Consider the following 16972-nt stretch of genomic DNA (forward strand, 5'->3'; position numbering starts at 1 on the left):
CCAGACAATCGTCGGAGACATGTGTGGAGGCAATTCGGTCAGGCTGAACGCCTTATACACACTATCCAGTGAGTGCAGCAAGGTGGAGGTCCCCTGCTGTTTTGGGGTGGCATTATGTGGGGCAGACATACGCCGCAGGTGGTCACGAAAGGCGTCGTAACGGCTGTACGATATGTGAATGCTATCCTGCGATCGATAGTGCAGCCATATCGGCAGCATATTGGCAAGGCATTTGTCTTCATGGACGACAATTCGCACCCCCATCGTGGACCTCATGTGAATGACTTCCTTCAGGATAACGACTAGAGTGGCCAGTATGTTCTCCAGACATGAACCATATCGAACATGCCTGAGATAGATTGAAAAGAGCTGATAATGGACGACGTGACCCACCAACCACTCTGAGGGATCTACGCCGAATCGCCGTTGAGGAGTGGGAAAATCTGGACCAACAGTGCCTTCATGAACTTGTGGATAGTATGCAACGACGAATACAGGCATGCATCAATGCAAGAGCACGCGCCACTGGTTATTAGAGGTACAGGTGTGTAGAGCAATCTGGACCACCACCTATGAAGCTTTCGCTGTATGGTGGTACAACATGCAATGTGTGGTGTTCATGATCAATAAAAAGGGCGGAAATGATGTTTATGTTGATCTCTATTCCAATTTTCTGTACAGGTTCCGGAACTCTCGGAACCGAGGTGATGCCAAAGTTTTTTTGATTTGTGTATATCCGAACATTACAAGTTTCATGTTACTACTCATCCGCATTAACTTATATTTTTCCACATTTAGAGGTAACTGCGACTCCTCATACCAACTGTAAATTTTGTGTAAGTTGTCTTGTATCTTCCTACAGTCACTCTACTTCGACACCACGGCATCATCGGCAAACAACCGCAGACTGCTGCCCACCCAATCCGCTAAATCATTTACAAATATAGAGAACAACAGCGGACGAATATAGCGAACAACAGCGGTCCGATCACACTTCCCTGGGGCACTCCTGACCATACCCTTCTCTCTGATGAACACTCGCCGTCGAGGATAACATATTGGGTTCAATCATTTAAGAAGTCTTCGAGCCACTCACATATCAGTGAAGTTATTCCATAATCTCGAACCTTCGTTAACAGTCTGCAATGGGGCACCTTGCAAAATGCTTTCCGGAAATCTAGAAATATTGAATATTCCTGTTGCCGTTCATCCATAATTGTCAGTATATCATGTGAGAAAAGGACAAACTGAGTTTCGCACGAGCGATGCTTTCTAAAACCATGCTGATTCGTGCACATAAGCTCCTCAGTCTCAAAAAAGTTTATTATATCCGATCTGACAATATGTTCCAGAATTCTGCAACAGACAGAAGTTAAGAGATATTGGTCTGTAATTTTTCTGGTCTGTTCTGTTATCCTTCTTATACACAGGAGTCACCCGCGCTTTTTTCCATTCGCTTGGGACTTGGCGCTGGGCGAGATATTCACGGTAAATGCAAGGTAGGTAAGGGGCCAGTGCCGAAGAGTAATCTGCAAAATCGAACTGGTGATTTATTGGGTTTCAAATCTTTCACTTGCTTCTCTGCGCCAAGTATTCTTATTATGTCGTTCACACGGCAGTCTGTCCGATGGTCAAATGACGGTATGTTTCTACGATTCGCCAGTGTGAACGATTTCCTGAACGTGAAATTTAAAATTTCGGCTTTCGTTTTGCTGTCTTCAAATGCCATACCAGACTGGTCAGCTAGTGACTGAATGGAAGCCTTAAACCCGCTTAGCGATTTTAGGTAAGGCCAGAATTTTTTCGGGTTCTCTGTCAGATCTTTTTCTGATGTGTGGCGATGGTAGTTGAGGTATGTTTCACAGACGCACAAATCTCTGCTAACCTTCGCTTTTCGTAATTTGTGCTTTTCCTTTTGAACCGAGTGTGCAACTGCTTCTGTTTCCTCAGCATCCACCGAATTTCGTTATTAATACTTGGTGGGTCTTTTCCATTCATTATCCACTTACTAGGCTCATAAATCTCCAGACCACGATTTACAATTCGCATAGATTTTGCCAATAATTCCTCTACATCCATCTTACTGGAACTAAGTGATACCAATTCGCTGTCTAAGTGAGATGTTAATAACTGCTCTATCTAGCAGAAACACTGTCCCAGCCTTGTTGATTGATTTATTATCTTTTGTAATCATAGTTGCTATAATGACATCATGATCGCTAATGCCCGTTTCTATACCGACACTGTCGATAAGGTCCAGCCTATCTGTAGCTACAAGGTCTAAGATAGTTCCATTACGAGTGCGCTGCCGAGCTAGCTGCTCAAGATAATTATCAGAAAACGCGTTCAAAAGAATTTCGCATGACTGTCTGTCTGGACCCCCGCAATGAATCCGTAGACATCACGATCTATACTCGGCATGTTAAATTCACCTCCAACTTGTACTGCATGATCTTGGTATTTACACGCTATTGACAGTAGACTTTCTTTGAATAACTCTAGAAATGCCACAGCAGAATCGGGTGTCCAGTAAAAACATCCAACAATTAACTTGGTTTCACCTACAACTGTCACACTCAACTTCGACCTCAATAGAGACAAAATTTTTGCCAACTGGAATGAACACTCCCCCCTCCTGTGGCATCTAATCTGTCTTTCCAATATGTCTCGCTGAATATCTCAGAGCTTTCCACTTCGGGTTTCAGCCAGCTCTCGGTCCCAAGAATATTTTCAGCGTGATAACTTTCCTGGTTGGCAGTAAGTTCAGGAACTTTATTACGAATACTTCGACAGTTTACTGATAAAATTCTGACAGTCGAAGTGTCTTTATTCTGAACGCCGTTTTCATCAGAGCACCTCAAACTACTGCCTAGCCTAAAAAACCCTTATGTGCACACCACAAGTACTTGGTATCCGAGTAGCCCCTGACCTATCAAGAAGAGTCCTACAAATCCCCACACGATAACGTAGGTCTAGAAATCTACAGCCAAGACCGTCACAGAGTCGACGAAGCCTTCGGTTGAGACACCCCGCCAGGCTCCAAAGCAAAAGACGCTGATCAACTCTTGGAACAATGCTGCAAAATGCGAACTCTGCTTGCAGCCCGCGAGCGAAGACAGCAGTCTTCAACACTTACGTCAGCCGCCTGTACGAACTGAGGATCACCTCAGAACTCACGCGGCAGGCGTCATGGTGCCGTTAAGACCCACAACATGCAGACGACTGCACCCTGCATGCTCGATAGCCACAGGTAAGGCCGCCTCCACATATCGGACCTGGCCCCCACGGCAGGCATACCGAGTGCACATTGGTTATCTTTCCAGCCCAGAACGCTATCTGCCTAAGAGTCTCTATAACGCACCTAAAATTGGAGCTCCCAATAGCCGATAAACCCCTCCCCCTGTGTGCCTGCTCGGAACGCGTTAACACCCGCCACTCACCTGCTGTGAAGGCGGATCCACCGTGTCAGGTGTACTAGGAGGTGTCTCAGAAGCAGAAGGTCCCATGCGACGCACCACATTCTCCTCCACCGCTATACCCCGAGACCGCAGTCTGTAGGTAATTGACTGTACCCAACAGCACATTCAGCTGTTCGCGAACTGCGGCCAGCTCCTCCCGTGTCCTCACACAGCATGCACACATCCTAGCAAGACTGCCAAGTGAACTATAAGAGCAGAATTGTAGATACGCAACTAGCTACACTCCTGATGTGTCACCAATGGAAGCTGACGCGGTAATGAGCTACGAAGCTGTCAGTTGTCGGAGCAACTATTACGCCACAGACTAATCGAATTTGTTGTTGTTCTTGTTGTGGTCTTCAGTCCTGAGACTGGTTTGATGCAGTTCTCCATGCTACTCTATCCTGTGCAAGCTTCTTCATCTCCCAGTACGTACCGCAGCCTGAGTCTGCTTAGTGTATTCATCTCTTGGTCTCCCTCTACGATTTTTACCCTCCACGCTGCCCTCCAATCCTAAATTGATGATCGCTTGATGCCTCAGAACATGTCCTACCAACCGATCCCTTCTTCTAATCAAGCTGTGCCACAAACTCCTCCCCAATCCTATTCAGTACCTCCTCATTAGTTATGTGATCTACCCATCTAATCTTCAGCATTCTTCTGTAGCACCACATTTAGAAAGCTTCTATTCTCTTCTTGTCCAAACTATTTATCGTCCATGTTTCCCTTCCATACATGGCCACACTCCATACAAATACTTTCAGAAACGACTTCCTGATACTTAAATCTATACTCGATGCTAAGAAATTTCTCTTCTTCAGAAACGCTTTCCTTGCCATTGCCAGTCTACATTTTATATCCTCTCTACTTCGACCATCATCAGTTATTTTGCTCTCCAAATAGCAAGACTCCTTTACTACTTTAAGTGTCTCATTTCCTAATCTAATTCCCTCAGCATCACGAGACTTTATTCGACTACATTCCATTATCCTTGTTTTGCTTTTGTTGCTGTTCATCTTATATCCTCTTTCAAGACACTGTCCATTCCGTTCAACTGCTCTTCCAAGTCCTTTGCTGTCTCTGACAGAATTACAATGTCATCGGCGAAACTTAAACTTTTTATTTCTTCTCCATGGATTTTAATACCTACTCCAAATTTTTCTTTTGTTTCCTTTACTGCTTGCTCAATATGCAGATTGAACAACATCGGGGAGAGGCTACAACCCTGTCTCACTCCCTTCCCAACCACTGCTTCCCTTTCATGCCCCTCGACTCTTATAACTGCCATCTGGTTTCTGTACAAATTGTAAATAGCCTTTCGCTCCCTGTATTTTACCCCTGACACCTTCAGAATTTAAAAGAGAGTGTTCCAGTCAACATTGTCAAAAACTTTCTCTAAGTCTACAAATGCTAGAAACGTAGGTTTGCTTCTAAAATAAGTCGTAGGGTCAGTATTGCCTCACGTGTTCCCATGTTTCTACGGAATCCAAACTGATCTTCCCCGAGGTCGGCTTCTACCAGTTTTTCCATTCGTCTGTAAAGAATTCGAGTTAGTATTTTGCAGCCGTGACTTATTAAACTGATAGTTCGGTAAGTTTCACATCTGTCAACGCCTGGTTTATTTGGGATTGGAATTATCATATTCTTCTTGAAGTCTGAGGGTATTTCGCCTGTCTCATACATCTTGCTCACCAGATGGTAGAGTTTTGTCAGGACTGGCTCTGTCAAGGCTGTCAGTAGTTCTAATGGAATGTTGTCTATTCCCGGGGCCTTGTTTCGACTTAGGTCTTTCAGTGCTCTATCAAACTCTTCACGCAGTATCATATCTCCCATTTCATCTTCATCTACATCCTGAATTTATGCTTACAAAAATGCGAGAATGAACCTCTTAAACTGAGAAACACGCACGAAATTTAATAAATATACCACAAGGAAAACAAAGAAAACTATTTTTCCAAGCTTCGCCACAAGGCGTTAACATCGTCTTATATATTTTGTTTATTTTTATCAGCATAAGCTGCACTGTATACCTCAGATGGTTCGCGGTGAAGAATTCCTAAATCGCTCACTTTACTCATTTTAAATTTCTCAGATAATTGAAGATCACAACACAGTACAACCACGAAAAACACGTCCGTCACTTAGTGAAAGCCATTTTCAGACTGAATCATACAAACTATACAACATAGACGTAATCAGAGCGGTGGCGCCTTATGTCAAAGCATCAAAGGCGGTGTCCGCCTTTCGGCTTACGTCAAAGGCGGCCAACGCGCAACACTGTTGGTACTGCTAGTGTGTACAGCAATCACGTCGTGTCGCTGCCGCTACGTGCCAAAATGTGATACAAACAAATTTGAACATTGGTAAATAATGATGATTTATTGACAATGTTATAAAATTTTTCGTTGCAGATGAAGTTTAGAAAAGTTGTGCAAAACAAAATTTTATGAATGTAACGTCACGACGCTTATGAATCGTCCCCCCGCCCCCTTGTCACACGATGCCAAACTCTGTTGATCCCCTCCCTCCCCTTTCACGTGTGACGTAATGAATGGACGGCCCCTTCATTTTTGAGATGCTGCTGCAGCCCGCATCATCCAGATCTGACTTATGGACCAACGACTGAACCTACGGTTCTCTCCCTTTTCCATCGATTCAAACAATGTTTTGAGCAACGACTCACGTGTGCCCAACGATTCTATCTCTTCGTTTCATTGTGTTCCTTATTAGGCATCTTTTTTCTCGTTGACTCTCTACAAATGTCTTCGTTCCTAAATCTATCAATCCATTTAATCTTCAACACACTACAGTAACACCACATTTCAAAGACTTCTAATCGTTGTCATTTCTGTCTTTCCCATTGTCCATGTTTTGCACCCATATAGAGCTGTGCTTCGAACGTGTGTTCTCATTAATATTTTCCTATTTCAAAGTTTGTATTTTTGGATGTTAGTAGCTGTTCTTTTTCGAAATGCATTTTAACTTGGGTAGGCTTAAATAAATGATAATTAATTGAACCCTCAGCTGCCAACAGGTGTTGTTGATGTAGCTCGATGGGAACAGCTGAAAATGTGTGCTCTGACCGGGACTCGAACCCAGGATCTCCTGCTTACATGGGAGACGCTCTATCCATCTGAGCACACTAAGATGACGATTTCCGTAAGAGTGCACGAGTAATGAGTGGATGGGCAAATAGCTATTAGGTACATTACGTATGTAGATTGTGGACAGTTGGGAATGTGAGTCTCACGGGAAGCGTGCAAGGGATAAATTCCTGCAATCGCGCTATTCATCTGTGTCCTCGGTGGCCCAGATGGATCGTCTGCCATGGAAGCAGGAAATCTCCGGTTCGGGTCACTGTCGGGGCACACATTTTCAGCGGTCCCCATCGAGGTATATCAACAACACCTGTCGGCAGCTGAGGGTTGCATTAATTATCATTTATTCTAGAGAAGCCGCACGGTCATCAATGGTACCTGTTCTTTCGAGAACAGTTACTATCTTCATATATATTGGGTAGTCTTTGCTGCACTGTCTTTCTACATCTAACTCCGCAAACCACTGCATGATCCACGGTGGAGTGTAACTTGTACCAGAACCAGTCATTTCCTTTCCTGTTCCGCACGCAAATTGATCGAGGGAAAATCGACTGTCTGTGTGCCCCTTCATGGACGTCACGCGTATGTTGGCAGTAGCAGAATCGTTCTGCAATCATCTTCGAATTCCTGTTCTCTACATGTTCTCAATAGTTTTTCGCGAAAAGAACGTCATCTTCCCCCCCCCCCCCCCCCCCCCCCCAGGGATTTCCATTTGAGTTCACGAAGCATGTTCAATAATACTCACGTGTTGATGGAACTTACTGTTAGCAATCTAGCAGCACGCCTCTGAGTTCCTTCGCTATCTCCATTTAATTTCGTCTGGTGGGGATCCCAAACACTTCGAAGCACTACTCAAGAATAGGTCACATTACTGTTCTAAGCACGGTCTCCCTTACAGATGAGCTACACCTTCTTAAAATTCTCCCAGTCAACTGAAGTCGGCCATTTAGCTTCCCTCCTGCAATCGTTCCATCTCATATCGCCTAGATAGCCTATTCAGTCGACGTGACGGAGGTGGGACACCAACCTGTCTGTGCCCGCCACACGACCCGACAACCATGACTGATAGTTTGGGTTGCCATTTCTCTTTGGTTGTTCATCCGGGGCACCCTTGCAGCACAGTGGTATGTTGATGACATTCTATGCCCCGTTATGTTACACTTCACGTCAAGCCATCCTGGGCTCACATTTCAGCAAGATAAAATTTCAGCAAGATAATTACTATATTCTACGCCCCGTTTTGTTGTCCTTCATGTCAAGCCATCCTGGGTTCACATTTCAGCAAGATAACGCCCGCCTCCACATGGCAACTGTTTACATCGCTTGTCTTTGTGCTTGCCAAAACCTACCTTGGCCAGAAAGATGGCCGGATCCCCTCAACTGAGAATGTTTGGAGCAATATGGTCAGGGCCATCCAGCTAACTCGGGATTTTGACGATCTAACACTGCAGTTCGACAAAATTTGCCACGATAGCCCGCAGGAGGACATCGACTAACTTCATCAGTCAGTGCCAAGCCGAATAACTGCTTGCATAAGGGCCAGAGGTGCACCAAAGCGTTAATGACTTGCTCAGTTTGTGAAGTTTATTGTTGAGTGTACTGAGGACAAGGTGCCTAATGAAACAAATCTACTTATAATATGTCAGAGAATTTTCATGAAATTCCGAGTTTTGTACATTTTACCTGTGTAGGAATATAGTATCTATTTGTAATGAAATGTGTCTTATACAATGACATATGAAGTTGCATCAAGTTTATACAATAGATGTATACAATAATACGAACATTGTGTACATGGAAGATAGTATACTATTTACATTATGTTGAGATCTCAGCTGACAAATAATCACAAAAGAGGAAGGATAAAGAACAATCTATGGGGTACCCATCTATTCAGTCCATCTACTAACAAAGAGATTTTAAACTACAACATCAGACCACAACATGTATGATACAAGGTTATGGAAAGGAAATGGTGAGCACGATGGCTTTGGTATCTACTATGTGCACGTCATCAGAACGAATATCTAATTATTCAGGAAAGGTCTGTTAGTCATCAGTCACAATCATATTCCTATCACTAAATTAAAATTATATTACTCCTCAAATTATGTTAGCCCAAATTAAGGAAAACTCTATATCTTAAAACCTTTCATTGTGTCACAGTAGTACGATCATCTGCTGAAAGTCAGTCTGAATCTTACCTTTTTGGAAATTTATCATTATATATGAACCAAAAGAATGAAGCTACAATCTCATATATCACCATTTTATCATTGTCTCAATTGTATGTGCCAGAACAATAATTTATTCCACTCTTTGTATCTGAAATGAACAGTCTCAAGCACACATTTTAATTTCTTTGATTACTCCCAGAGTATACTTCCTCCCTCGAAGCTTCAGCAAACCACGTACTTTCTATCCTTCTTGATATTCTACCACACAAAAATTGTAATAATCATTCCTTGTGCTTCACAAAATATTCTCATTACTCTTCCCCAATTTATAATACATACTTCATCTTTACTCTGCTCGAATTCATCATACATACCTCATGTGCCAGACAGCCTTACCTCATTACTTCTCTCCAAAAAAATTCTTTTCTCTCAAAATTACTTTTACCTGTATGCTTTGTACACCATATTCTGATTTCTTTTCACACCTTCAGCTATGCTATATTGCATCTCTTTTACTTTCATGTTTCATTGCATTACCATAAGAGTACAGTCAAAATAAAAACAAAATCCAGTATCCATACCATCATGACAGAAAACTAGCAGATTGAATAGATTTGCAGCTTGAATTGCAACAGTGCATGTAATATACTGACCCTTTTCGGAACTAGGACCAATGTTTAGCACAAATTCCAAAGACAAATATCATCCTTAGAAAATTACAAAAATTTATATCATCTGCTGTCACACAAAATCAACAAATGATCCATCCAGAAAAATATTGGAGCATAAGCATACTATAATAATATTAGCATAAGAAAATACACAAGTCACTTAACAGCAGAAACTACTCAGCATCACCAAACCTTTCTATAATAAACGTATATTATATCTCTATGGACTGGCATTATCATTTTTAAACCTTGTCTCATGTACATATTCCTAGACACTATAATCTTCTTCCAAAAGTCCATATCACTTACCTCTCAGGAAGATCATTCAAATGGTTTTAGAAGCTAACTACTGCAATTACATTAATCTACAGACAGGAAAGAAGACGAGGACAGGAGTGGAGTACAAAATGTAAATAAAATTCATTCAGCTGGGAGCATACCATGCACCTCTGATATACTGGCAAGCCTTTGGCTCACTATACCAAATGGTGCAGTCTTTATTTGCACAAGCTTGGCAACACCTCTGCGTGTTAAGGGATTTGTATTCTACTTAAATCTTACTCTTTTCCAGTAATCTCTGATTACCAATTTAATAAACACAAACTGTCCATATTGTTGAATACAGTGATTTGTCATCATTATATCAAAGTCTACGCACAAACTTGCTGTAAGCGTATATCACTAGTTCTTTACACAAATATTCACTATGTACATCATGCAGTAACAAAAACTAGAATCCTAACAAACAGTACTTCTTATGCTCACAGCCAGTATCTTTTTCCACTGTTGTATTAAGTTGACGACTAATTTAAATCTTTCTGTAACATTACTCAATTGCTCTTTTTTATTCACTGTTTGATTTTTTAGAATAGTCCTCAAGAATTTGTGCTTGTCATCTAAATCCTAGAATAATCCACTCTAACTGATCTTCCTGGTCAAATGGTAACACATTAAAAGGTTTCACAAAAAATCACTGGCTTGCCTGTTTCTTATATGTCCATTGCAGTCATGGAAGTTTCTTCCACTACTGTCGCCATATGTGGACACTGTACTTGGTCTAACTGGTACTACCTCTGTGTTTTCAGATCTAGTGTTTTTGTACTATTTGTATCAGTGTCCAATTCTACACACGTTTCTTGACAAATTTCTACAGCTGTAATTTCTGTTTTGGGTAAGATTTCGTTTTGTATTGTATATGTCTTTTGATTCATTACTTCATTGTTTCCTTCATTTGGATTTATTATTGCATTAACATTTTCACTTACTGCTGGAGTTGTTACTGACTGATTTACCATCACTGCCTGATAATTGTTCTCAGTATTTTCACTGGGCACAATCGCCTTGGCCTATCAGTGTATCAACAGTTCCAGTCTCTAACTGGAGAAGTTTCTGATTTATCTACGTTTACTACCTGACAGCTGCACTTGGGGTTCTCAGAGCTTGGCTGGACACTAAACATTGTTCCAATTCTCTCAAGATTTTTCATATTCCCTAGCTTCTAAGTAAAATGAGTAATAATCCATAGCTTTTCTTCCTGTTCCTTAGAACACTCAACATATCTATTACAATCTTCATCCACTGTTTCCCTCATCTCTTATTATGTGTAATAATCCATAGCTTTTCTTCTGTTGCTTAGAATAGTCAACATATCTATTACAATCTTCATCCGCTGTTTCTCTCATCTCTTATTACACTCTTTAATCTCATTAATATCAATATGCTCTTCGTGCCTACTAATGTCATTATCTTTTTGTCTGATTTGATCCATTATAAATGGTTTTTTGAAAGCCTGCGACTGTAGATACAATAGGTTTGTTTATAAATAAATAAATCTTCTGCTACCAGTCACGATTTTTCTTTATTTTACTATTTGCACGACGCGTTTCGAGAAATAATTCCCATTTTCAAGTGCGTTTTTATGATGTGTGTTAAGCCATTTCTTTTGATGTTGTCAGTGTGTGTGAGTCTGCTTCATTTTGTTGACTTTTACTGTAATACATAAGAAACGCGATTTTTTAGTTGGGTGTCAATGTTTTCTGTGAGGTTAGTGGCTAAAGTTTGAGAACAATTTGTACTTACAATTTTCTAATGGTCCATTTGTGTAGAGAGTCACACACACTTAACATCACACACAACTTGTACTTTTTACACATCGAAAATATCTGATATAAACAAAACAGTTACAAAGATCTTCTTATAGGTAGTTCACAGAGATAACATTATAGGTCTTCCACAGATTATGATATGCTTTTGTACAGAGGTTAATTTATCTTTACAAAAATTACTTATACTGATTTTACATTTGTGCTTATTTCTATGTTTTACTATTTTTATTTAAGTATATTATCAAAACATCTGAAGAAATTCACTGATTCATTTTCAAGTTTTTCATTTAATATTTTATCTTCATATTTTCTATAATGTGAATATATCTCCAGTTCTTCAAGCAAATCCATTTTATGTCCTTTATCTAGTCGGTGGAGTACTTTGACATTTTGCTCTATTTTTCCAAATGGGTGTCCTGTATTATGTATGTGTGTTGCTATTGCTGATGTAGCGTGTTTGTTGTGGGTGTATGCTCTAATGTGCTCTGTGTACCTGGTGTTGATATTTCGGCCTGTTTGTCCTATGTAGAACTTGGAGCATTCCTGGCATGTTACCTTGTATATTCCAGAGTCTGAATATGGATCATGATTACACTTTATATTATGTATTAGTTTTTGGTGTAGTTTATTGGATGTAGAAAACCCAATTTTTACTCTGTGATTTTTGAAAATATTTGCAATCTTCTGTGATACATTGCCTATGTATGGAATGCTAGATATATATTTGTTTTTCTCTTTTTCTTCTGTGGTGCAGTTTGTACCTGGGTTTCTCTTCATTTTGTCTAAGATTGTGTCAACCATGGAAGCATTGTAACCATTGGCAACTGCAATCTTCTTCACTGTGTTTATTTCTTGTTGCATATTTTCCTGGTTTAATGGTATTTTTGTTGCCCTATGCAGCATTGACCTGTAAGCTGCCTGTTTATGAATATTTGGGTGACATGAGGTTGCAGGGATTGTGGTGTCAGTCATTGTGTTTTTCCTATAAATTTTGAATGTGCATGTGTTGTTGTGTCTTGTAATATTTAGGTCCAGAAAGTTGATACTTTTATTTTGCTCATGTTCCACTGTAAATTTGATTTTCTCATTTAGATTATTGAAATGATTAAGAATGTCTGTGATGTCTTTGGTATCTCCTTTCACTAACAGTAGTGTGTCATCTACATATCTCCTATAAAATTCTATTTTCTTTAGGCAGGGTTCTTGGCTGTCAAATAATTTTTGTTCTAAGTGATTTAAGTATATGTCAGCTATGGTACCGGATATACATGATCCCATTGCTAGGCCATCTGGTTGCTTATAAATGTTGTCATTAAAGGTAAAGTAGTTGTAACTTAGGGTTAGCTGAAGGAGTTCCATAAATTCTACAATCTCTGTGTATGAAAGTTTCTTGTGTTGGATAAGGTTCTTTTGTATTACTGTTAGAGCTTCTTGTATGGGTATGTTTGAATAAAGGTTGGTGATGTCAAGTGATATAAACTGTGCATCTTGGGGGAGCTTTCTGGTTCTTAGTTCTTTGGCTAGAATCATGCTGTTTTTTATGGCATATGTTGTTTCATATGTATAATTTTTCACCAGTATGTTATTCAGTTTTTGAGACAGTTTGTATGCTGGGCTGTTTATAGAGTTGACCACAGGACGTATCGGGTATCCATTTTTGTGTATTTTTGGTTGTGCTCTTTTTTTGGTTGTGCTTTTTTGAAAGCCTGCGACTGTAGATACAATAGGTTTGTTTATAAATAAATAAATCTTCTGCTACCAGTCACGATTTTTCTTTATTTTACTATTTGCACGACGCGTTTCGAGAAATAATTCCCATTTATAATGGATCAAATCAGATTATTAGTGCCAAGCCAGGCAATGAAAGCTATATATAAATACAAAAACCTCAAAATGAAAGTACTAAAAACAGTTGCACACATAAGATTCAACAAGCACTGTCAACAACTAGGCATAATTCCGAAATATATAAAAGTGAAAATATGTTCTAGCAGCAACATAGCAAAACTTATAAAACATAAAGCAGAAAAACTCTGGCTGAAAACCGAAATAAGGCAGTTACATAAGAAAAAGGACTTACTAAACAGAAAGCTACTCAACATGCAGATAGAAGCAGCAAACAACATGGAACCTACAGTTTATGACAGAATTTGCAGGCATATCCAGGAAGTAGTCGACAAAGAGTACTTGACGATTTGCAACACACATAACAAGAAACTACAGACCTTGACATCCAAACAAGACAAGAGGTCCAACCTTGAGATAACTGACAAAAACAAACACACATTTTACAGTAGAGTGGTAAACAACACTGACATAAAGTTCAACCAAAGAGAAAACGATCTACTCCAAAAAGGACTAAAATACAACGTAGAACCTAACCTCAACAACCATACACTGAAACAGGTTATAGCTGCAACTAAAAGTGCAGCAGATGCTGCAAAATTAAATTCAAATACAAAAGCAGCAATAGGACACAAAGTAAGCAAGCTTCTTGAGAAAGAAATGAATAAAGATAAGTTTAGATCTAAATATACAATAAATGATACAAAAACTTTAAAATCTATAAACAATAAACTGAAAAACAACCAATCCATAGTTGTAAAGTCAGACAAAAGTAATACATTAGTTGTGATGAAAGAAAAAGAATACATAGACAAAACAAATGAATTTTTTGCTGCTAATAACATTCAGCACATTGAAAAAGACCCAACCAAACAATTCCAAAGTAAAATTAAGGAACAATTAAAGAACACACATTTCCTGTTGACAGAAAATGAAAAGAAATACCTTACATGTATGAATCCAAAAGCACCACGCCTAAGAGCACAACCAAAAATACACAAAAATGGATACCCGATACGTCCTGTGGTCAACTCTATAAACAGCCCAGCATACAAACTGTCTCAAAAACTGAATAACATACTGGTGAAAAATTATACATATGAAACAACATATGCCATAAAAAACAGCATGATTCTAGCCAAAGAACTAAGAACCAGAAAGCTCCCCCAAGATGCACAGTTTATATCACTTGACATCACCAACCTTTATTCAAACATACCCATACAAGAAGCTCTAACAGTAATACAAAAGAACCTTATGCAACACAAGAAACTTTCATACACAGAGATTGTAGAATTTATGGAACTCCTTCAGCTAACCCTAAGTTACAACTACTTTACCTTTAATGACAACATTTATAAGCAACCAGATGGCCTAGCAATGGGATCATGTATATCCGGTACCATAGCTGACATATACTTAAATCACTTAGAACAAAAATTATTTGACAGCCAAGAACCCTGCCTAAAGAAAATAGAATTTTATAGGAGATATGTAGATGACACACTACTGTTAGTGAAAGGAGATACCAAAGACATCACAGACATTCTTAATCATTTCAATAATCTAAATGAGAAAATCAAATTTACAGTGGAACATGAGCAAAATAAAAGTATCAACTTTCTGGACCTAAATATTACAAGACACAACAACACATGCACATTCAAAATTTATAGGAAAAACACAATGACTGACACCACAATCCCTGCAACCTCATGTCACCCAAATATTCATAAACAGGCAGCTTACAGGTCAATGCTGCATAGGGCAACAAAAATACCATTAAACCAGGAAAATATGCAACAAGAAATAAACACAGTGAAGAAGATTGCAGTTGCCAATGGTTACAATGCTTCCATGGTTGACACAATCTTAGACAAAATGAAGAGAAACCCAGGTACAAACTGCACCACAGAAGAAAAAGAGAAAAACAAATATATATCTAGCATTCCATACATAGGCAATGTATCACAGAAGATTGCAAATATTTTCAAAAATCACAGAGTAAAAATTGGGTTTTCTACATCCAATAAACTACACCAAAAACTAATACATAATATAAAGTGTAATCATGATCCATATTCAGACTCTGGAATATACAAGGTAACATGCCAGGAATGCTCCAAGTTCTACATAGGACAAACAGGCCGAAATATCAACACCAGGTACACAGAGCACATTAGAGCATACACCCACAACAAACACGCTACATCAGCAATAGCAACACACATACATAATACAGGACACCCATTTGGAAAAATAGAGCAAAATGTCAAAGTACTCCACCGACTAGATAAAGGACATAAAATGGATTTGCTTGAAGAACTGGAGATATATTCACATTATAGAAAATATGAAGATAAAATATTAAATGAAAAACTTGAAAATGAATCAGTGAATTTCTTCAGATGTTTTGATAATATACTTAAATAAAAATAGTAAAACATAGAAATAAGCACAAATGTAAAATCAGTATAAGTAATTTTTGTAAAGATAAATTAACCTCTGTACAAAAGCATATCATAATCTGTGGAAGACCTATAATGTTATCTCTGTGAACTACCTATAAGAAGATCTTTGTAACTGTTTTGTTTATATCAGATATTTTCGATGTGTAAAAAGTACAAGTTGTGTGTGATGTTAAGTGTGTGTGACTCTCTACACAAATGGACCATTAGAAAATTGTAAGTACAAATTGTTCTCAAACTTTAGCCACTAACCTCACAGAAAACATTGACACCCAACTAAAAAATCGCGTTTCTTATGTATTACAGTAAAAGTCAACAAAATGAAGTAGACTCACACACACTGACAACATCAAAAGAAATGGCTTAACACACATCATAAAAACGCACTTGAAAATGGGAATTATTTCTCGAAACGCGTCGTGCAAATAGTAAAATAAAGAAAAATCGTGACTGGTAGCAGAAGATTTATTTATTTATAAACAAACCTATCTTTTTGTCTTTCATTACTCTCACCTTCGTTCGATTACTCTGCTTAACAAGCCCTTCACTGGTAACTACCTTTGTATTTTTTGTACTGTATGCACCCAAGATCGGTTTTATTTGATCACCAGTCTCACTATCTGATAGAAATGCCCCATTAATTTCTTTACTTAAAACACTAAGCCTCTGTCTGCAGCTAACAATTGCTGCTGATGATAATGAGTCCCATACTTCTTTACAGAGCGTAGGGGACCGACGCGGGAGACCCGCGCCGCCTTACTAGGCAAGGTCCTAGTGGAGGTGGTTTTCCATTGCCTTCCTCCGACCGTAATGGGGATGAATGATGATGAAGAAGACGACACAACAACACCCAGTCATCTCGAGGCAGGAAAAATCCCAGACCCCGCCGGGAATCGAACCCGGGACCCCGTGCTCGGGAAGTGAGAACGCTACCGCGAGACCACGAGCTGCGGACACCTTGAGTTAACTATCTTCTTCCCACAATGTGAGCCTCTTTTCCATTACAATTATGAGGCCATGAGTTTCTCTACTCTTTTCCTTCCGTATTTGACTAGTATATTTCGAGACACAACGCACAGGTTGAGTGCCTTCAGTTTGTAACTAAGAAGTTTCACCCGTGGCAACAAGAAAGAAACATAAACATAATATT

This window comes from Schistocerca americana, chromosome 3 (genome assembly GCF_021461395.2).
Source record: "Schistocerca americana isolate TAMUIC-IGC-003095 chromosome 3, iqSchAmer2.1, whole genome shotgun sequence".
In the NCBI taxonomy this organism is placed as follows: Eukaryota; Metazoa; Arthropoda; class Insecta; order Orthoptera; family Acrididae; genus Schistocerca; species Schistocerca americana.